At 46.6% G+C, this 23153-nt stretch overlaps 1 protein-coding gene and 1 pseudogene across 5 annotated transcripts in view; one reads left to right on the forward strand and one right to left on the reverse strand.

The window, feature by feature from the left end:
- SLC7A1 (solute carrier family 7 member 1) overlaps nucleotides 1–23153 on the reverse strand; it is a 79185-nt gene that overhangs the window by 43590 nt on the left and 12442 nt on the right. Inside the window, exon 1 of one of the 5 annotated variants that reach the window (XM_044249528.1) lies at nucleotides 2497–2634. The exons of the other annotated variants lie outside the window; for them this stretch is intronic. The gene's annotated coding sequence lies outside the window, so the exon portion shown is untranslated. Of the gene's footprint in view, nucleotides 1–2496; nucleotides 2635–23153 lie in introns of those variants that run through there. 5 annotated transcript variants of the gene reach the window in all.
- On the forward strand, nucleotides 5940–6710 carry LOC122906995 (annotated as a pseudogene).

Raw genomic sequence — 23153 nt, forward strand, 5'->3', positions numbered from 1 at the left:
AAAAGCATGCCATACATTAATCCAGGCTGAACTCATCAGGATTAATAGGATTGGAATGCATAGCAAATACATTCATTAGTACCGCTTTTCTTTAATCCAAGAATGTTCTAGCTGATTTATTCTATTTCAGATTTGACAACTCACTTTTTTTAAAAAAAAGAGTAATGAGAATGCTACATACACTTCACACTTGAAGGATTTGATCTCCTGTATTTCATAAACACAGCCAGCAGCAAGCATACCGGGCGAGCTGGGCTGGAAAGGTGAGGCCGTGACACCGGGGCTCTGTGTAATGGGGGGCACCTGGCACCTGGACAGGGCGTATGTATGCACAGCAACATGAAAACAGCACGTTTTTCTATGGTGTATTTCTATGGAACAGTTTAGATATCAGAGGCGTATTTCTATGGAAGTTTAGATATCAGAAGGAATTAGATCTTTTCATTAGGTACACTGATGAAGCACCAAAAATGTTTGGCCATTTTTTAAACATAATGCCCAACTTTCTGGCAACTTAAAAGCTGCTTTGCCTGTAAGTGTGTTTTTATGCTGTTCTTCATTCCACAAATGTTCTGGGTGCCAGATATGGTTCTAGAAACCAGAGATGCAACAGGGACCTGATCAGACCCAAACCCCTGACTTCCTGGAGCTTCCTGGTTCTGTGACTGGAAGCCCCTCTTTTAAAAATGAGAATGGGTGAAACAGTAACTGGAAGAAGCATGCTTCTGCTCTCCTAAAGCAATGCCATGAGATTTTCAGATAGAGGAGGCGCTCCAGTGACACAAGTATGTGCTCCACCCCATGAGAAGGGCAGATGCTAGGGCTGTGGTAAGGAAGAAAGCTACAAGGGAGCACAGTTCAAGGCAACTAGGCGATCTCTATCATGTCTACTGACTCGAACCAAGATCTCTGGCAAGAACAGAGCTCCTTCAGAATGGCTGAGTGCCTATGGAAGGGCCAAGCCAGTCCCTGAGTGGGCACGGAGGATGTCCGAATCCTGGCAGGGGAGCATTTGTAGTTTAAAAAAGCAAACCCTGATTAATTCTTTTCTTTGGCATGAATAGTTTCCAAATTTCAGCCCAAGATTTTTGTTGGTTAAAAGAGAACAGGGGCACCTGGGTGGCTCAGTCGGTAAGCAGCTGCCTTCGACTCAGGTTATGATCTCAGGGTCCTGGGATCGAGCCCCACATCGGACTCCCTGCTCAACAGAGAGCCTGCTTCCCCCTCTCCTTCTGTCTGCTGCTCTGCCTAATCGTGCTATCTCTTTGTCAAATAAATAATCTTTGAAAATTTTTTTAAAATTTAAAAAAAGTAAAAGGGAGCATAAGCTAAGAGGCTGCCAAGTAGTTAAACGGACATCAGTTTTCTGTTCAAGGGAAGAAGTGGAGAAGGGAACGAAAGCCTGAAGTCCAGATAGGAGCATGCAATGTCCCCAGAGCCAGCGGGGCAGGCCTCCAGGCATCCCGGAAGGATCCACCCCTGTGCCCAGAGACTCTCAGACTCTCATCCCCTGCTCCACAAGGAGCCTGCTGTGCGGGTACTGCAGGAACCACATGAAGCATGGAACCCCCCAGCGGCTGTGCCTGCACCCCGCAAAGAGGACCACAGGAACATGGGAGCCATCCCTGCTCTCTCCTTCAGCCTCCCAGTCTTAAAACCGCATTTTAGGTCTACCCAGAATGGCCAGACCCTTATTAACTGAAATATTTCACTCCCAAGGAGCAGACCTGCAGGGTGCCAGAAACCACAATACTTTGACAGATCACGTTCCCCTATGCTTCAGTTGGACCCACATTTGGGACTACCACAGCTCCATGACCACCTAACACGTGCTTGCTTCCCGGCTTCTCAATGATAAGGGCTTACCCCTGACCATGGGCTTCACAGCTGCTACTCAGTGGTTTCCCAGGAAAACACACACACTGGATTCCAGCGTCCACCTGAGAATGTGAATGCCTTACCTCCTTTTCCAATCTCCAATGCCCACCCGAATCCTACCTGTACTGGAGACCTACACCAGTTTCTGTCCCCTCCCTGAGACAGCAATAACACTACAGCCTAAATGCTGTTTGAAAGACCACAGACTCCATATAGACATCTGTGGTTCTATAAAATTTATGAGGGGAAAAAATTTCATACGGTAAAGGAAATGTGGTCAAGATATTTATCCTCCCCACAACCCTTCAATAATTAAAACTACTCCAGCCATTCTACACCAAGGTAAAGGTCACTGGACTCACAATTTGATGACTCAACCTTCCTCTAAGAGGCAAAAAACTCCACAAAAAGCCCTCCCAAATCTTCTTTGCTGTGTACTGCAACAGGCCAGTGAAGGCCGTTCTTCCCCCTTGGCCTATGTCTCCTGGCGATGCCAAGGGAAGAGGAAGGGTGGCAAGAGAAGCTACGAGGGGCCAGGTCTAAGGTTACAGGGCAACGGTTCTCAACCAAGGTTGCTTATGCTCCCGCCAAAGGGCATCTGGCAATGCCTGGAGATACCTGTGGTTGCCACAAGTCAGGAGCAGGGGTGCGTTGTCGTCATCTAGTGCTCAGAGGCCAGGAACGCCACTCAACATCCTATGGCGCTCGGGGCAGCGTCCGCAGCAGAGAAGTACCAACAGAGCACTGAGGGAGACAAAGCGTGCCTTTTACTGTGTGAAACTGTCCGCTGCAAAGTGGTCTATGGACTTTTTTAAGTGAACTGGTTTAAGATTTTTTTTTTTTCTTAACGCTTCCAATAACATCTGCAAACAAGCACATTCACTTAGAAAGCGAAACCTTGTACCAACATTGCTGAGAAACCCTCCACTGTCCCGTAACCAGGGCTGAGAATAACGAAGAGGCAAACAGAAGACAGGGAAGAGTAAACAATTAAAAAACACGGTGTGACTAAGCCATGCTTCACTTTTTAATGAGTTCTCATTCCTGAGAGCGAGTTGGTATCTTGTAGAAGGCTGGAGACCCAGGCACTCTGCATGACTCTGCTTGGAAGGTGAAGGTCAAACCTAGAAGAGCTGGGATGGCCAGGGCAGTCCCCTGAGAGAGAAAGGAACCAGCAGGCTGAGTCCCACATGCTCACAAGGGCCGCAGAAAGAATGCCTCATCCCACTTCACAGGTGAGGTGCAGGAGCTCAGGGAAGGACCCCACTGTGACGGAAAGATCCCACTGCCACTTCATTAAACAGTCCTCTTGTTCTGCAAAACACGGTTTCAGTGTTGGAGCGGAAAGATATCTCTACTCTGCAGCTCTGAGAAAGCACAGAGATGAGGCAGTGTTCAGCATAGGAGGATGGCCACTTCTCTCCCTGAGATTTCTGCCTGCCAAGGAGCCATGAACCTCTATTTCTTAGTGCCTGAGATCTGAAAAATGAAATAATAAATTCAAAGAGTTGGAAGTAACCAACTCACTACCTAATGCAGAAGTCCCCCCAGGCTGTCATGGATTTGACAGGAGAGAGAGGAGAGGAAGGAGGGAGGGAGGGAGGACAGGTGCTGCAGGAGGACAGGTACAGAGAAGTGACTCTCCAAGCTGCCACTTGCCTCCCTCCCCCTTCGGAGCTCTCACCAACCAGCCTCTGACTTCGGCCTCCATTTGGAGTAATGCATTTGCATCTGAAGCCAGCCATATCCCCCAAGGCAAGAACAGTAAGAATGGCTCACATTCCAATGAAATGGCTATTAGGTGCCAGCCCCATGTAAGGCGCTCTACGTACATGACCTCATCTAACACTCAAACCAGGCCTTGACGTTTACACAGCTGTTGCACCCATCTTACTTAAGGCAAGCCAGCCCTGTAAAGTAGTTTTAAAGCCAAGCCTTGGTTCAAACCTGCGTGCACCTGACTCCAAAGCCACTTGGACGCTCCATTACCTTTAATGCTACTGAAAATCTACATGAATGTATAATCGGTCCCCCACGGCAGTGGGCCATGATATAATTACAGTAAAACTTTAATCAGACATAAGGGGGATCTTCCCACTTAGCAAATACAATGAGATGCGAGGGAGCAAGGAGGCAAAGATAGGTCTTCAAGGTGACTTTGGTTTCAAACTCTGCTCAACCACTGACCGGCTCAGTGAGCTTGGGCAAATTATTCTGAAACTGTTTCCTCACTTCTCCAAAGACGAAACTACTGCACAGCTCATGGAATTGTTTAAAAACAGTAATAAATTGAGATTATGCATATAAATATAATCTGTATTTTTTAAAGTACTTACACTCCTGGGAGACTGTCCCTGAATAAGTGATATCATTTCAGAAATACTCGCCTGGGTGGCTCAGTGGGTTAAGCCGCTGCCTTCGGCTCAGGTCATGATCTCAGGGTCCTGGGATCGAGTCCCGCATCGGGCTCTCTGCTCAGCAGGGAGCCTGCTTCCCTTCCTCTCTCTCTGCCTGCCTCTCTGCCTACTTGTGATCTCTCTGTCAAATAAATAAATAAAATCTTAAAAAAAAAAATTCTTAGAAATACTCTGCCTTCATTTCATCCCGTTCTGCATATGCACTGGCTCCTGTTTGGCGTTTTGAAATTTCTCCACCAAATAGCTAATGAGCGATATAAATAGATAAATGCAGCCAGGGGAAGCTGCTATTTTAAGAAATTCTCCAGTTGAAGGGAACAATTGTTTGATGTGTGAATAATCAGTTCTTAATTACACGGTTTGTCAATATTTTAAAAGTATTATCTCACTACAAGCTGCGGGGGTAGACTGTGGCACTTACCCTCTGTTTCTCTCTGCCAGTAACTGAACCCAAAGAGTTTAATAAAATACAATCATTGCCAGTAAGGAAGTGACATATTATTGAAAAAAAGAGGTACTCATGAAACATACACATACAATACAAAAACCACAGGGTATTCTCCAAATGAGCAGCAGAGAAAGGAGACACTGGGGAATTTCAGAGCAACAGACCCAGGATGGAGTGGTCAGGGGAGATAGAGGCCAAGGTGAAGGTTTGGCGAAGCTTAGGGAAGAAGGTAGGCACTCCCCTGACAGGGCTGAGCAGCATGGAAATCTGGAGGTGTGGGAAAGCACAAGGGCGTCCTGAGAAGGCAAAGGGGCCAGCCCACCAAGGCATGGACAGAAGGAAGTCAAGGTTCTCCTGTCCATGGTCCACACAAACCTTCTCTAAGATCTCTTCTAGCTCTATATTGGTTTCCCCTAAAAACACACACAAGTATTTTGGCCCTATACTGATACATTCTCCTGAGACTCAATAAATGCTACAAATGATCCCTTCTATTCAGGATTCTCTTGGGCCACCTGTAAGGGCCCAGGCAGGAAAATAAGGCTCTTGAACTCGTGCTGTGTGCCCTGGAGAGGTGCCTGGGAAGGACAGCGTCATCGCTCCAAGACACCCAGTGGGCTCCCCCAGAGAATACAGGCAGTAGCCACCTCTCTAGTTTCCCTACTCCCAGTTCTCAGGCAGCCTCTTCAAGTCACCCACCTCCTCCCTAGTGCTGCTCTTAACCAACATTTTTTTTTTTTTTTTTAAACCAGGGGCACCTGGATGGCACAGTCGCTCAAGCTTCTGATTCTTGGTTTCAGTTGAGGTCCTGATCTCAGGGTTGTGGGACAGAGCCCCAGGTTGCACTCTGTGCTCAGCACAGACCCTGCTTGGGTTTCTCTTTTTCTCTGCCCCTCCCCACCACACACACTTTCTCTAAAATAAATAAATAAATGTTTAAAAGAAAGAAAAAAGAAAGCAGTAGCATCCATGCAGACAGATCCTATGGTTTTGAGCCAAGGACCTTCACCTGTTCTACTTCTCAAAAGGCAGTGACTTGGCATTTTATTAATCCTTCCCTTTGCCAAGTCAAAGTTAAAGTTACTTCTCCTTTCTGGGGGCCAAGAGACGTGCTGATTGTTTCATAAAAACCTATGGGGAGGGGGGAGGGATCGCCGGTGTGATCCTGAGGCGGGGCTCACGCGCCCGCCCTCGCCCTGGCCCCAAGCGCCCAACCCCTCAGCCCGGCTCAGCCATGATCAAGGCGATCCTCATCTTCAACAACCGGGGGAAGCCGCGGCTCTCCAAGTTCTACCAGCCCTACAGTGAAGATACACAACAGCAAATCATCAGGGAGACATTCCATTTGGTATCTAAGAGAGAGGAAAATGTTTGTAATTTCCTAGAAGGAGGATTGTTAATTGGAGGATCTGATAACAAACTGATTTATAGATATTATGCAACATTATATTTTGTCTTCTGTGTGGATTCTTCAGAAAGTGAACTTGGCATTTTAGATCTAATTCAAGTATTTGTGGAAACATTAGACAAAAGTGTTTTGAAAATGTCTGTGAACTGGATTTAATTTTCCATGTAGACAAGGTTCACAATATTCTTGCAGAAATGATGATGGGGGGAATGGTACTGGAGACCAACACGAATGAGATTGTTACTCAAGTTGATGCACAAAATAAGCTGGAGAAATCTGAGACTGGCTTAGCGGGAGCTCCAGCCCGTGCTGTATCAGCTGTAAAGAATATGAATCTTCCTGAGATCCCAAGAAATATTAACATTGGTGACATCGGTATAAAAGTGCCAAACCTGCCCTCTTTTAAATAAAAAATTAAAAAGGCCACTCCCAGGTAAAATCCAGGGGGAAAGTCATCTAAGTTTACCATGCAGTTGTTTACCAAAAATAGAGGAGGAGAGTCTTAACTTTTGCTCTTGGATTTAAGTCAAGGTACTGTATAAAAGTTGTGTAAAATCGGTATGGAAGTTCATTGTTGCTTTTCTTGCTCAGTGATTTTGAAGAAATTGAGTAGTTCCGTTGTGATGTTTCTCTTTCTTTTATAAACTGCATTCCAGTGCCCACCTACGGCATGCCTCTGTGTATTGGCTACTACAGTATTTCAAAAAATGTTTGAGACATTTCTTTAAATTATGTACAATCCAAAATGTTGGTGTTTTGTATGGATCACAAGTGCAGCATTCCATAATTCTTTCTGTTATTTGTCACAATGGTTATTTAAAGAACCAAGTATGTATTGCATGAAAACATTATGACCTTTCCTCTTCGTTTAAATAAACTCCAAAGTAACTGGACTTCTAAAGCACCTTTCTGTTTGCCTGGTATCTACTTTAGCAATAATTTTTTTTACAACCCTCTAACTCAACAAAGTAAATAAAAGTATATTTTATCACTATTAAATAAAAAAACCTATGAGGAGGAACACAGTGATGGCTGCACAACAATGCGAGTGTACTTAATGCCACTGAAATATACACTTCAAAATATACAACAAAAAATAGAGTTGCTTTTAAAAAAAAAACCAACTAAGAAAATTCCTGAAAAAAAAAAAAAAAACCATACTTACCATATGACCCAGCAACTTACTCCTAGATATACAACCAAGATAAACGAAAGCATGTATCCACACAAAAACCTGTACACAAATGTTCCCAGCAGCATGACTGAGAATAGCCAAGAAGTGGTTAAATAACCCTAATGTCCATCAAATGATGAATAAATAAAACACAAAATACCTATGCAATGAAGCATTATTCAGCCTTACAAAGGAGTGAAACACTGCCACAAAAGCCACCATGTGGATGAACCCTGAAAACACCACGCTAAGGGAAGGACACCAGTCACGAGAGGCCACATATAGTGTTACTCTGTTTATACGAAATGTCTCAAAGATGGAAGGTTGATTAATGGTTGCCTAGGGCTGGGAAGGGGATGGAATAGGGATGGGGAGTGACTGTTAGTGCATATAGGCTTCCTTTTAGGGGTGATGGAAATGTTCTAAAATTGGGATAATAGTTGCCTAACTGTGGCTATAACAAAAAAACCACTGAATTTATGCTTTAAATGGATTAACTTCATGGTACTAAATTGTATTCCATAAAGTTGTTTAAAAAAAATAATAAAAGCTAGGAGGAGCCCAATCCACCAAAGACTGCGGCATGGTTTCCTACGAAGGGCACCTGGGCAGATCCCAGGATTTCCATGCAAGTTCCATGCAACAGCAGCACTTTCTCCATGTACTTCAATTCCACCTCAAGTCAAAATTCTACCTCTGACCCCCTGACCCAGAAATCAATAATTACAGTGCTGGTTGCAGTTGGTAAGAGGAGCTCCACCTCCCTACACAAGGCGTTTATGGTATGTAACAGTCATTTTGCTTTGAGCGTTTCACCAATGGGCAATTATCTCTGGCGTAATACACCTTCCCTGCAAGCACTAGGTCTTTTCTCATTCTGTTTCACCGCAAACATGAGCTCCAGGCCTAACACATGGACAAGATACTTCATTGTGACAGGGCACAGGATAATAAAACTGAAGAAGAGTACAGTCCGTTACATAATATACTTTGTTAAGCTTTGAGCTCCAATGGGATACAAGGGAAACATCCCTCACTCTGTGCGTATGTGGCCCGGATCTCAGAGAAAATAGGAAGGTTTTCATAGCTGATCAGAAGTGAAAGATCATCAAGCAGTAAAAAAAATCCAATAAGGTCTCTTTCCGCACTAGCGCAGAATTTCCGAAGATCATCAAGGTGCGCTACCAGGACAGATAAATCACCAGTGAGGCAGGGAAAAAACATGTCCAACTTGGGGAGCTAGAAGGAAAAATGTATGGGAAACAAATTTCGGGATACTTCCTGCACTGAATGTTTGGCATGCTCAGGAGGCTTGGAGGCAGCCCTTTGTCTGCCCAGGCACACCCGACAAGTGAGTTCATACTACTCTCCTGGGCATTTACAAGCCCTGGGTACAACTCACCGCAGGCAGGTGTCAGCCCGCCCCTGCCCTCCCACGGACATGTCCCCAACCCTGCGGCAGCTCTAAAGAAGCCAATGGAGACAAATGAGTCTTGCATGTGGCCAGGGGAGGGGCAGGTCCAGGAAAAGAGGAGCCTGCCTACGCCAGCCCAGTGATTACCAGAGGGAATTAAGCAAGCACTTGCAAGCCTTGCCCTCTGAATTTCTGTACTTTGATAGACTTAATTTGTTCTCCTGGGGCGAAATAGCAGGCTGTGTTAGAGCAATTCTATACAGGAACGCTTAGGGAAACCTAAGGGGGCAGGAGATTTAGGACTCCACAGGGCTCCCACCCAGGGAACCATTCTCCCTGGGAGAGAGGGGAGCAAGGCAGGCGGGGCACCAGACACGCCTGCCATGTGTATCAGCCAGGACTCAATTGAGAAACGGCTCTGTCCTCTTGTTTTCTCCCATTAACTTACACAAAATCTCTTCTTGAGGCACTCCTTGAGAACATTTTCATCTGTGTAAAACAGTTCCCAAATAAAAAATCATCAAGAAACGCCAGTGGCAGGAAAGAGTCCCAAGAAAATTTAATACATTCCAAACGCATCTATTCTCACACCTCCTTTGTGAGTTTTTGCGGTTATCTTTGTAGCGTGCATACCGTTCTTTATAATATCCTTCCTTAAAGGTATCCACCTCTTCCGTAATTTAAATATTTTTTGTAGAAAGCTTTGTATTACTCTCAAATGGAGTACTGCCAAAATGATCTGAACTCAAATATTCAGCTCAGCTCCATTACCCAGCAGAAGGGCCGTCTGTTTCCTGCAGGGACCCTGATGGCTACAGTTGTACAGGTAGTGAGCACAGACGTGTCTATTTTTTCTAACATCCATTGCTACTTATTAAGATACTATTAAGATACTATTAAGATAAAAATGTTTGTCTGTGCCCTCCCTCAAACTGCACACACCGCACACACACTGCACTTAGGGAAACAGAGACCCGGTCTGTGAGTTGGCAAACTATAGCGTGTGGCTCACTTTTGTTACCGACCAGAAGTTAAAAGTGGTTTTCATAGTTAAATTTTCTTTCCTTTTTCTTTTTTTTAAGGAGGAAAAGAAGAAGAGAAAGATTCTCATTCAAAACATCTGGCCTCAAAAGCCTAACACATTTGCTACCTGCCCTTTATAGACCAGTTTGCTAAGCCCGGTCCTAACCCAACCCTTTAAGTTTACCAGTGAGACAACCCAAATCCAGACACACTGAATGACTGAGAAGCACCTGCATGCAGGTCTTAAGGATTCTAAGTAACTGAAGGAGTTTTACCAAAGAAGCCATCAGTTTAAATGTTTTCAAAATGGGCCTCTGTCTAATCATCTGAACCACATTTTAAGAACTGAGTCTTAGCTAAAGCAAACCAAAATGTCAGGATACACAACTCACCTAAATGGTCTTTGTCCTCCTCTTCTGTGTGCCCAGAGCCAGGGACCCTCCACCCTTCTCCAGTACATACCGGGAGCCCACCTGTGTGCACCCTGAGTTCTCCAGGGCCAGCAGGAGGAGAGAGACTCTGTGAAGGAAGACACTCCCTAACACAGCCAGCTGTGGTCACCAAACCCTCCCCTGTCTGTCCAGTCCTAGGGTACGGGGCCACTGAGGGCCCCCTGGCAAGGCCAGGCCATGCCACTAACACGGTTGGACCACCCCTAACCTTGGCCCTGACTTTGTAAACAGTCGCTTTACTAAATTCACCACCAATTACCCAGTTTGAGAGCACCATCTGTTCCCTGTGGGGGCCCTGATGACTCCAGCCTTAGGGGCAGCAAGCTCTGGATGTCTGCAGCTGCTTCTGCCACCTTGGGAATGTGGGCCGCCTGGGCCTACTCGGAGCACAATGCCTCTATTGTAGACCCGCACAGCTGGACGGGGCTTGGACCACCTGATGACTCACCGTCTTCCTCCAAAGTGAGCTGCCCCCCGAGCTGCCCTAGACCTAGTGTGGTCTCAAAAATGCCCAGAGAGAGTCGAGTGACGAGTTTTAACAAGACACCGCATTTTAAAAAGGCTTTTTTTCCTAAGCCTTCAACTTAATAAAATCTGAGCAGTTGGTATGTCAGAGACTCGGTGCTCGGAGTTTCAGACGCACAGCCGATCAACAATGAGAAAACTCAGCCTCGGAGACAGGCTGTGGTGCTCGTCGGAGCTCTAAGCGGTTGTGTGGGAGTCGCTAAGCAATTGTGTGGGAGTCACTCCAAATGCTCTTTACTCAGCCAGGTTCCCCCCGACCTGAAGCCCCCTCTGTCACCCCGTGGCTGGCCAGCAACACCCTCCATACGACCCCCACGGCGCCCTCGCCAACACAGCAAGGCCACCTTCAAGTCTGTCCACAGCCGGCCCAGTCCCACGACACGGAGAAGGCCAGGGTCGGGCGCAGAAGGCCTCCTGACCCGCAGCCTCCTGCATATCAGCCCATCACCTGGACCAGCCAACAAAGCCAACTACCCAGTACCTCCTGCCTTGAGTGCGAATCCCTAGGCAGGCTCATTCACCATGTCTTTACGGCATAAAATGAAATGGCGGCTGCGGGCAGTCGTCCCTCTTGTGAACGTTCTCTGTCTAGGAGCCAGACGTGGGAGAGAACATCAGAGCTCCCTGCGCCTGGGTGGGAAGGCCTGGCAACTCCCAGCAAGCTAAGTTATTGACTTTAAGGCATACTGAGAGGGAAAAGTTTTTTCCTCTGTCCCATTTTTTACCTGCTCACTGATCTGAGGAATCAGAAGCCCTGCCTGGCCCCGGCTGTGCGATCACGGGCAAGTCACCAGACTTCTCTGTTTCACCTGAAAACTGAGATAAGGATACTACTTACCTCACCTATACCTTAACCCCCACCCCTGCCTTCTCCCGTCTGCAAGAACCAAGGAACAGAGAGGGGAGACAGAATTTAAAGTCTCAGATAAGACCAGATTACTTTTTTTCCCTCTGCAAGATGAGGACAATAGTACTAAGTGACACTTCAGAGTTTGGCAGAGGTCCAAATGAATTAACATTTGCACTGAAGAGCACCAGGCACACAGTAAGTGCTATATGTTTGCTGTTGTTTTTATTAGCTTCTTAATTTTTTTTTTTAGCTTCTTAATTTACGAGAGATCTTACTACCAGCCAGCCTGTGAAGTGATGTGAAGATCACGTACTCAAAATAACTGCACTTTTATAATACGAAGGTATTCAGTAATTGACAAGGCACTATTCAAATACATAGCTGAAAACATAAAAATAAGCTGATTGATTTATTTCTATCTTCCCTTATTCAGATGGTAAAAGACTTCAGGGCTGTTGCCTAGAAATCTTTAAGTTGGCTTAAAACTATCAAAAAGATAAACAAGACCAATGGATATAAGATATATGAATTTTATATAAATGGTATAAGTAACAATAACTGAGTTTTTAGCCACTGATTTTTATTTTAGAAGACTGAAACATCCTGGTTTCTGTAGCACCGAGACCCGTGTCCTCTGCTGTGTGCATTGCTGGGGGTTGGCAGGGACCACAGCCGGCCGGCCTAGCCCTCCCCATGGCATTCGGACGCCAGGAAACAGTCCGCAAGCACTCCTTTAAAAATGAGCAGGTCATGTGGCACAGGCAGCGGGTCCTTCCCCTGGAAAATACCAAGCCACCCAGAGACCTCTTCACTGGTTTGGCTTTGGGGACAAATCTGGAAGTTTTCACTTTCATTTAGAAAAATAAAATGCTCTGCTTGACCTGCTCGACCACTCGGGCAGCTCCTCGGACTTCTCCCACTCCGAACTCCAGCGGGGAAAGAATGCCCAGTCAAGAGGCCGCTTTCCTCCTGCCGGGAGGTCTGGACACTCACAAAGCCCAGTTATTTGTTTTGCCAAACTGTGTATACATTGAATGGAAATGTTTGTTTTCCATGTCCCACTTTACGTCTCTAAAGACAAATGATTAAAGAATTATCTCGGGGGCATTTTTTTCGCTCATCCCCTCCAACCTGGTCATATCAAGCAGCCTCATTTCCTGCCTTTTAACTCACATTCTGTCGGCATATCATCCACTCTTCTTTGTTGACCTTTACATGTACAGTGTTGCTTCAAAACCCTTCTTCAAAGGAAAGGTCAAATGAAATGTCGCTGGGAAGGATGCCAGAAGGCCACTGGCCAAGCAGGCACCGGCTCCCAGTGCTGAGGTTACCTGTGGGCGGTGTGACGAGGTGCCAAAGGCAGGTGAGGAGGCCCACAGCCGACTGCTTGCTCTCACGCCTGGGCACACCCACGCCCTCAGAAGCCCCATCCTGAAGCCCAGCCCCAGGCCCTCTGGCAGCGCACGATCCTTCATCTAGGAGGCCTTTCCTGAGCATTCCACGGCTTGTGCACTCCGTGAGGAACTGCACGGCATGGAGAAAGCTACGGGGTTCCGGGGGGGGCCTATCATTTAACAGAGCAGAAAGGAAGTATGGAAAAACGTACCAAGAGAACACACAGGAGGATTTCCGAAGGATGGAGGGCTGGGAAGCCAAAAGCCACTACTGCTGAGGTCACTGCCATAGGAGTGGGACTCGAAAGGAAGAGGCATGTGGGGAATGGGAGGATCAGCAGGATGCAATAAATGACTGGATATTAGAGGCAGGGGATGACAGCAAGTCAAAGTGAACTCTAAAACCTCAAGCACGCTTGACAGGGACACAGAGGATTCCTTAAGAAGTGATGTCAAGGGGCGCCTGGGTGGCTCAGTGGGTTAATCCTCTGCCTTCGGCTCAGGTCATGATCTCAAGGTCCTGGGATCGAGCCCCATATCGGGCTCTCTGCTCGGCAGGGGGCCTGCTTCCTCCTCTCTGCCTCCTCTCTGCCTTTGTCTCTGCCTACTTGTGATCTCTGTCTTTCAAATAAATAAATAAAAAAAAATCTTTAAAAAAAAAAGAAGTGATGTCAAGAAAAACACATTTGGGAGGCGAATCCTAAGTCTGGGATTGGAAGCATCAGGACTGAGGCGAGAGTGAGGCCAGCCCGAGGTACCGAGGCCCTGACCGTTTGAGCCCACCAGTCTCTCTCTGAGTCCGTTCGTAATACACCGACAGGCTAGAAGCCTATGAGAGAAAAAAATGAGCAACATGGTAGACCAAACAGACCATCTAGAGACAATTAACTTGTACACACAACCAACAGAGGACAACTCAGTATGAAAAACCCAACTCTGCAAAATGTGATCCAGGATAAAACCAGACTTGGAAGGAACAAGAGGCACAGAACACACAGCAGCAGAAGCTACACTGAGTAGAGTTGGCCACAGAGAATGGTTGACAGATGCAGAAGACCTTTCCTGAAAATGTAAATGGAAAATAATCTAACCTGATGAGAGCGCTTTCAGGAAAAAATACAAAATTTAAGAGGTGCTCCAAAAAAACTTAACTGACTTAAAACTGAAATTCACTCAGGGAATTCACTCAGGGAAATAGTTTCATCATCGTCAATTTATCTGTGACGATATTGCTAAGAAAACGTGTATATTCACATAGTCAAAATATCCTCAGATCAAAACGGTGTGTCCAGCAGAGCCCCCGGGGCTGCCCACGAGCAGCTGGGCGCGTGAGAGTCTGACATGACGGCTCCGGATGGGGCTTCCCGGAGAGAGGGGCGTGCTCATGGGACAGAGCTCCCTGGGAGACAGCAAGGCAGGTAAGAGACTGTGGGGAACATTTGCATTCTGGGAGGCTAAGAAGGGAGTGGAGAGGAAGAGAGCAACTCTAGGAAAAGTCCACAAGCAGATGGACTCTCTGAAGTAAGGAGTGTGGCTCCATGTGTCTCCTGGCTGGCCACACCCTCACCCTTCGAAGGTTCCAGGAGCCACGACATGGAAGGTCTTCGTGCTAGCTTGGCAGAGAGCTACCAGACCAAATATAGGAAACCTAATTAATCTGAATTTCACGCAAAGAATAAAGCTTTAGTGTAAGTATCTTTCCAATGTATCACAGTTGTGACCTAAGCATGCCAAAAAATACTTTTCTTAGAGAAAAAAAAAAGTTATGCTAGAAAAGCAACCATTGCTTATCTATAACTTAAATTTAATGGGGCATCCAGTACTTCCATTTGCGAAATCTGATAACCCTAGCTTGGTGCTGATGGCTCAGGCCTGATCACCTCAGCCCCACCACATGTCCTCCTTGCCCACAGCCATCAGCCCCAATGTCCTGACTGCCTCTCCACAAAGGCTCTTCCCTGGTCCCAGCAGCTGTGTGGTGACTCCCCCTCACATGCGGGCTGGAGGAAGCCTCCTGCCACAGACCCAGAAAAGAAGAGCGTTTGCAGGAAAAGGGAACAACCAACCATATTAACTACTTCCGAGAGATAATGGGGGTGAGGAATGATGGCAGATCACTGAATCACATCAGAAAGAGAGGCAACTGTGAGCAATTTTAGGACACTAGTAAGAGCTTAGTTTTCAGATCAAAGTTGGTGGGGAGAACACAGCATTTACTCTCCTTGGTTTCATCATTAAAAAAACAGGGTTCTAACAATGAATCTTGGAACAGTGAAAATTAAAATAAAATTTAAAAATAATTTAAAAATTTTAAAATCCATTTATCAGATATTTAAAAAACAAAACAAAACAGGGTTCTCAGCCAATTGCTTGCATCTTTGCAGTATCTGCAGAGAACCCCAGGAGTTCCGCCCCATAAAGGGCAAGCACTTTGGTAACACAGGGCTGGCACCTTCCACACACAAGCAATACCTGCTCAACAGATGAATGGATTCTACACTTCTTGAAGAGTTTGTTTTAAAAATCTGAAATCTCATATGATTATTGAAAACACAAGCCTGGGGTGAATCTTAACACTTTGTGGCCATCACCACAGGAGCTAATAGTCTTTGCTCTTTAGTTTGTCAGTGGAGGATTGTTTGTGGTAGGAATCACAAGTGTTTGGGCAGAACCTAAACCAAACAAACAAAAACACCTGCAATGCCGCCTGATGAAGCACATGTTAAGATTCACACGAATAAAGCAAAGAAGAAAGGCCACCACCTCCAAACTAAAGTGAATCTAGCTCAGAATGCCATTTTTTTCCTATGCCCCTTTATGTAACTGTTGTAACTCTTCCTTAGTTATGGGAGCCCTTAATCAAACAAACATCTAAGAACAACATAATTTTCTTATTTAAACATAAAAGTATTTTCAACCCTGCACCAATTTCCCTTGATCTGTGCTGGAAGAAATCCCAGGGACGCCTTAAAACAATAAACTTCAGAAAAAGAAAAAAAGGGGGGGGACATATATTTTTATAAAGAGTACTGTATACTTCTTCTAACTTAGGATAAGTCCACAGTATATTTGGAATTTTTGAAAAGAACCAACCCTTTATTTGCTTTGCTACTGTGGAACTTTCCACTGTGCTACAAGGCCCCAAATTTAGAAATTACAAACAAACTCGTGCCCGGACAAAGTGAAAGCTGTATTTAGCTTATGGATATGCTAATTCTTGGCATAAAACAAACACTCTATGCCTCCGCTAGACTTCTAGGTATTTTATGACCGAGTTAAAAGACTTAAGCTGAAAGGGAGTTTATGTGCAAATTAAAATCAAAGGTTTTTCATACCAATGCCTGAAAGATTTAAATTCCAAATGGAGTCTATGTTCTTAGTACTAATTTTTTCAAAGCTGGTCCAAAGGGAAGATCTCTGTCCTGACATGGAGGAGCGATATGCCTGCCTTGCAACTTCCAGAAAAAGGCTCCACAGTTCCTCAGGCAGAGTTGAAGATACACCTTCTACTATTAACCTACAACAAACATCATTAATGCTTAATGTTGCCTACTGCTTCTGTGAATAAGAGCATCAACTCATGAGACGGGCAGAGGCAAGAAATAAAACGCATTCTACAGAAAGAATCATTAGCTACCTCAGATTTGTAAGACTGAGCAGTTTTCTCACAGTTAGGAATTAGCTAATGCAACTGACATGTTTCTTAGCATCCCCAACGCTCCCCTCTTTCCAAAGGCTGACACCAAAACACCTTCCCATGGATCCTGCAGAATACCCAAGCTGCACGGGAGCTGTCCGCTGGACCTGCGCTGAGGGTTCTGACCTTTCATTGGCTGAGGAACCCTGGGCGAGGAGCATATATTGTGGTGTGCGTTTCTGGACAACAAATGTACCATCCCCACCACCACTAGAAGGTAAACAGAAAACTGGGGAGTGATATACACAGGGAACCAACATCCACTGCCTGACAGCTAAGGATGTAGCTGTGAGCCGAGAGCACCGGTCAGCCGCTCCCTGGGTTATCCGATGCCCTGAAAGCCTGGGTCTGTCTGAATGATGAGCGGAGCAAGGCTTGGAGCAGGTCCCTGTGCACGGTCAGCACTGGAGCCAGAGCCAAAACCCAGGCCTGCCTGGCACCACAGTCCATCCAGGTAGCTCTAAGTTGGAGGAGGCCTGTCTTGTCATGTCTATTGCTGAGCTCTTAAATTAATGACCTATATTTAAATGCCAGGATGAAACTTTATGAATTATCAACAGTGAAACACAAGGTCAATTCTAGAATTCAAATAAAGTTCTATACATAGCATATGGGTTTGCTTTGGTTAAAGGGGCAGTGAACCTGACAGTCAGATGGGGCTGAAGGCTCCCCTTTCCTGTGCCTCTTCTCTGAGGCCACCTTCCCTCCAGTGGGAACTGCTCCTGATGGCATCCCGAGCTTTCTCCATAGCTCTGGCCAGCAATCTGGCCGGACTCCAGCTCTTAACTCCATACTCCCACCCAGCTCGGCCAGGGTCAGCCGGAGCAGGGAGACTCACTCAGTGGGCTCCCACGTTTGCAGCCAAATGCACGAGCCAGTTACAAGCACTGCACTGGGGGTAGGAGCGGGTGCGTAAGACACAGAGCGGCCGAAGAGGTGAGGACCAGGTCAGGGCTGCCGTGCTTGTGTGGGCACGGCCCTCTCAGGTCCCAGGTAAGGGAGGACAGGGTGGAAGGGAACACCCAGATAGGGCTGGGGAATCTGCAGGTATTCAGTTCCAAGAGGGGGCTGTGTCCATCTTGCGGCTGCAACTCACTTTATAAGGACCACAGAATGTAAATAAGACAACTCAGATGGGCATCCTAGGCCCCGAGTTTGTCCTGCTCCTGTCCGAAATGTCAAGCAGCCCAGCTTTGGAGAGCCAAGAACGTAAGACACAACATCTCAGTCAGACTTGGTGTACTCCAGCCAAGAGTCCTGTCTTTGGCCACAGAGCTTGCTTTGTTAGCAGGCATGTCCCATGATAGCATTTGCAAAAGATTGGTGATAAACTCCAAACACCCCTGGCTCCATCCACCTATCAATAACAACATTCTTCTTGAGCCCACTTCCCTTCTGGCCTCTACTCCCTCTGCTTCTGTCAATTTGTTACCAGAGGCAGAAAGCATGATTTGCTTTGTATTCTAAGACATTTGAAAGTCTGGACAAGGGACAACCTAACTTCAAGAGCTGGCTGAGGAATCTGCAGCTCATCTGGCCGTGGCCTGCAGGGAGTTTCAGACGCTAATCAAACTCCCTTCCCTTGGCATTGCCACACCGGGCAGTCCCAAATCTTCCAGCAAACCGTCTTATAAACTCCCCTCCATTCTGAAACAAAAGCAAAGCCTTCTTTGGGACTTACAGACTAGAAATTTCCCTTCTTCTGTAATACAACCCTTATCGGATTTCTGTCCAGAAAGCAGATATTTAAGATATCTGAACTTCAGCTGTACAAGCGAAGTCTTTTCTTTTTTGCAAACTTGACTATCTGCCATCCTTTGTCCTCCTCTGAACCTTACGTGAACTCGGTGGCACAGCTGAGTGTACGCTGTTCAATCCACCGGTGTGTTATTTTTATACACACACATCTGCACATCTAACTGAGAAAGCTCCGTCATCAGCCGGATCGCATCCACTAAGGTGAATCTAAAGGACCTTGGGCAGAACGCCGTTAAGAGGATCCTTGCAGTTAAGCCCATGAAAGGAGCCAGGTGTCCCACTATCTGTCCCTAAGCTAGTCTACTCCAGGACATGGCGAGGGCTGAGGAGCAGCGAAAAAGGGAAGGCTTCTTCCCAGCAGAGACCAATGTGAGGCTCTCAGCTGACCCTCAGCCCTCAGCTGCCACCTCCTCCCGGAAGTCAGGCGCTCCATGCCCCAGGAAGATTCACCACCACTGGCAAAGCAGTGACCCTTCAATACTTCTCACACGGGTTCTCTGTCACAACCCATCAAAAGCAGCAAACTTTAAAAAGTCAAATTCCCTTTTCTCTGCACACGGTTCCTGGTAGCAGGAACCTTCTCTATCAGACCTCTTTCTTCATTCCATTGAGGAGAAACAGGTCTCTCCGAGGAGGTAGAGGCGAAGCAGAAGCAAGAACACCGGCAAGCGTTTTCCAGAAACCCAGCCTCCAGCAGAGGACTACTCTCGCTGCTGCTGCTGCTGAGAGCCCATGCCCAACTCAAGCCAGGTTAACATGGGCCAGCTTGCTTACTTTCTCCCGTGATGGGGCCTCTGTCTGTCTTCATGTGTATGGTTGGCTGTCCTTTGAAAAATCACCTCTCTCAAGCTCCTTCCCCAGTGAGATCCTTTGGGACTAAAGCTTCTCATGGCCTATCCCGACATTCCAAAACTTCCGCAAGAGACGCCCCACACAACTTGACACTGCTGCCAAGCACCTGACCCCAGCAACTGGCCGCCCCTGCTAGGAAGTTCTTGCCCTTGTCTACGGATAAACAGCCACCAGCCCGGCAGGGGACCATGAACATGCGTCCAGGACTGCTCACTCTTTCCAGAAATGAGCTTGGGAAACACACAATTGTGACCAGCACGGTTCTTCTGGAGCATTCCCGAGGGGGAACCAGTGGGAGTCGGGCGGACTGTGTGGGTGCTGGTTACCTGGTACTTTTTCTCTTTTTTTTTACAGGAGCCACTGTGCTCCCCTGGCTGCACTAATAGCCTAGCTCATTGTTTCTGAGCTAATACAGGCAAGGTGACCCTTCTGAGTCAAGATCTTCGCACCAACCTAACACCACACCTTCTGTTTTCTGCTATAGCAGATCACCTCTATTGCCACTCCACACCTACTTTTTATAGTATAGACATCAAACCACGTGAAGCTTTTTAGTGGCTCCATAATTGTGCAATGTCACCAACTTCCTGCTAAGGACTGGGAACCCCCAAAGACAGTATCCTAACCGAATCTCTTCTAAATTCAAAAGCAGAAAATGGGGCCCTGAGTGCTCAGTCTTGCCCATAATCGCACTAGTCCATGACTAGGCCAGTGGCATGGAGGTCTCGGGACTCCTAGGCCATGTCTAGCTGACAGGGGAGCTCAAACCAGGGGGCACTTGGAGAGGATGATGTGATGAGTCCCAAGGAGGACCTTGTGTCTAGGCAACAAAGGACAAAGGGCTCCAGGAGCTAACCACCTTTCCCCAGGCTGTGTTGAGGGCACCTGCTGTCCCTCTACCACACATGACTTCCTTGCACGTTCATAAAAACATCCCCTACTCCAGAAGTTACCCCTTGTGGTGTTCAGACAATACAAAGACGTGCATGAAGAGTGGAACTTGCACCTTCTTCTTTACAAGGCATTTTTACACCTTAGAACATGCCTTCATTTCCTTACCTGGCCACTCTGCTTAACTAGAGACCTATCTCTGCCAACATGACGAGTGCTAAAAAGCAAAGTGATTATTCACAGACCAGATTGCAAAGTTTCACCCAATATAAGTCGCTCATCTTATTGCTTCATGAGACAAATAAAGAATGTGCAGGTTTCTTGAGACTGAAAAGTATAAAAAGGCTAATTGCAAACCATCCTCCACATTCCTGTATGAAGTGCCATAAATAAAACCCGACAGTCCCAAAGAAAAGAGGCCATCATGGAATATCATAAAGGCAACACATATGGGAGGCAAGAGGCAGAAACTACCAAAGGGCATGGAGTACAGGGCATGGGTCAGTCCCCAATCCCACACACTGACCCCACCGTCACCACCGCCATCCCCAGAGCTTCCAAGAAGGTCCAGTCATGGCTCACAAGTGATGTCGAGTGTCAAATTTCATAGAAAAATGTAAAGGATGTTTCTATATGCCGTCTGACAGAAAGACTTCTCATAAGCATATGAATTAAGGAACCCAGGAAACACAGCAAAAATAAAAATCACAGGGGCGCCTGGGTGGCTCAGTGGGTTAAAGCCTCTGCCTTCGGCTCGGGTCATGATGCCAGGGTCCTGGGATTGAGCCCCACGTCAGGCTCTCTGCTCAGTGGGGAGCCTGCTTCCCACCCACCACTCCCACCCCCGCCTCTCTGCCTGCTTATGATCTATCAAATAAATAAATAAAATCTTTAAAAAAAATAAAATAAAAATAAAAATCATACACACTGAATTTAATAACATTCCCATGGCTTCTCCCCCACCCCACCCTTTTTCCCACCCTGTGAAGAGGTGCAAGAATACCATTCAGATCAAGGACTTTGGAAGACTTCTGGACATTTTCACAGCATTTGCAGTGAAACATGGAGGAACAGGACTGTATCAAAGCTTTTTAAGAAACTGCTCTGCCTTGCCTTCTTTCTTAAACTTTAAATGCCCCAATGCCAATATGTGTACTAGGCACAGAGCCTCTAACTGAATGGTTATCAAAAGCAGCCAAGTTCTTCCCCGACTATTCAAAGGCAAGTCTCTCCCCTTGGCTAAGCCTAGTGCCTCTGGGAGGTGGATGGGATCTGTGCCTGAGCACCCCTTTGACCTTCAGCCATCCATCTCTGCAAATGCTCTGAATCAACCACAAGGAAATGCAAGATTAAATACCTGAGCATTCACTCAAATGTATGCCCTCCTTTGCTAAGTGGCATCCTGGCTCAATATCTTCTGAGCAGAGGCTGTGGAACCTCGCCTCCCATACCCACTCTGGCACCGCCATGCCCCATCCCTTGGCACATCTCCCCCTGCCCCTTAATTAGAAAGTTCCTGACATTCATCTCTTGCATGAAGAATTTCCTGACTAAGAGAGAACAAGCAGGAACCTCTCCTGAGCCCACTGCACCACTCCCCAGCCTTCTGGAGGAATCGCCTCGCATGTTAATTTACACCTACTCCTTCACCAGCCAAGTAATAACACATGTATGTGCAGCCTCTGGAACCGGATTTCTCACTTGGCAGAAACCTCCCTGATGGCTGAGGCTTAACCCTTTCTATGCCCTTTCTATATCAACCCTGATACAAAATAGATAGCTCACATTTATGGAATACCAGGCAAGAGTCTCAACTCACTTGGTGTATTTATTTATTTTTTTTTCACTTGGTGTATTTAAACCTCAACACAGTCTACAGTGTGAGAGACTGTAACTTTCCCCCGTTCTCAGACAGGGAAACTGTGCACATAGACATCCTGAAATGCAGAGGGCTGGGGGCCGCTGTGCTTAAGTATCCCAAACCACATTGGTTATTTACTTCTTGCATCTCCTTTTATGTTGTTCTGCTGCCTTTCTACTGCTAGGGCCCCAGCTATCACTTGTCTCCAGGGTTAGAAGCCCCACCTCTACGATCTGACTTACCACTTCCTCTCTGCAATTGGCTGTAAACAGATAATCAGGCTGGTCAGAAATGAGTATACCAGTGGGCCCCCACACCCTTCCCATCCTAGGGGCCCTGAAGCCTGTGGGCTCTGGGACAACAACTGCTTGAGCTCTTGAAAAGGTTACCTTTTGAGCCTCTACTCAATACCAAGCACTGCCCCCCAGGTACTGGAGCCACAAAGACAAATGTGCCCAGGCACTGTCTTTGGGAGCTCACGTCTCCTTGATTAGTTCCAGGCTCTAGTAGTAGGCAGATGCCTGTTCATCCAAGAGGTCCCACGAGTCAGTCAGAAATGCCCACCCCAGACCTGCTGAATCAGATCTGCATTTCAGGGAGATCTCCAGGGAAGGACCTGTATGCGTGTGTACTGGTCTAGGTAGTTTAGAGCCTCCTGAAGTTTGACCTTAAGGCTACGAAAAGCACTATTTCATTATGCGAGTTATTTAACTTACATACTTATTGAAATGCATCCCTTTGCTCTCTCCTTAACATCTGCCCTATTACATCTGCCTAATCCACGTGTGTGCCTACCTCCATGATTTCTAGACAGTGACGGAAGAATAAAAGTAGTAAGTAAGGGACATACTGCAAAATCCATCCAACATACACAATACAGTCGAAGTCTCTTGCTTTGTGCGCTACAAAATATGACACGGTTAGTCTCGTCCCTAAGTTTAAGTTTTTATCTGATTAGTGTACAAGTGCATCTGTAAGTGCGGGCCTCCTGTGGATGTCCAGACCTAGCAGGACTATGGTTGCAGGCCACAGAATTTTAGAGGAGCCTATATCCATGCCCACACACAGAATAAAGTGAGCCATAAAGTCCTGTTAGCTCAAGAGCAGCTTC

The sequence above is a fragment of the Neovison vison genome, chromosome 5 (genome assembly GCF_020171115.1).
Source record: "Neovison vison isolate M4711 chromosome 5, ASM_NN_V1, whole genome shotgun sequence".
NCBI lineage: Eukaryota > Metazoa > Chordata > Mammalia > Carnivora > Mustelidae > Neogale > Neogale vison.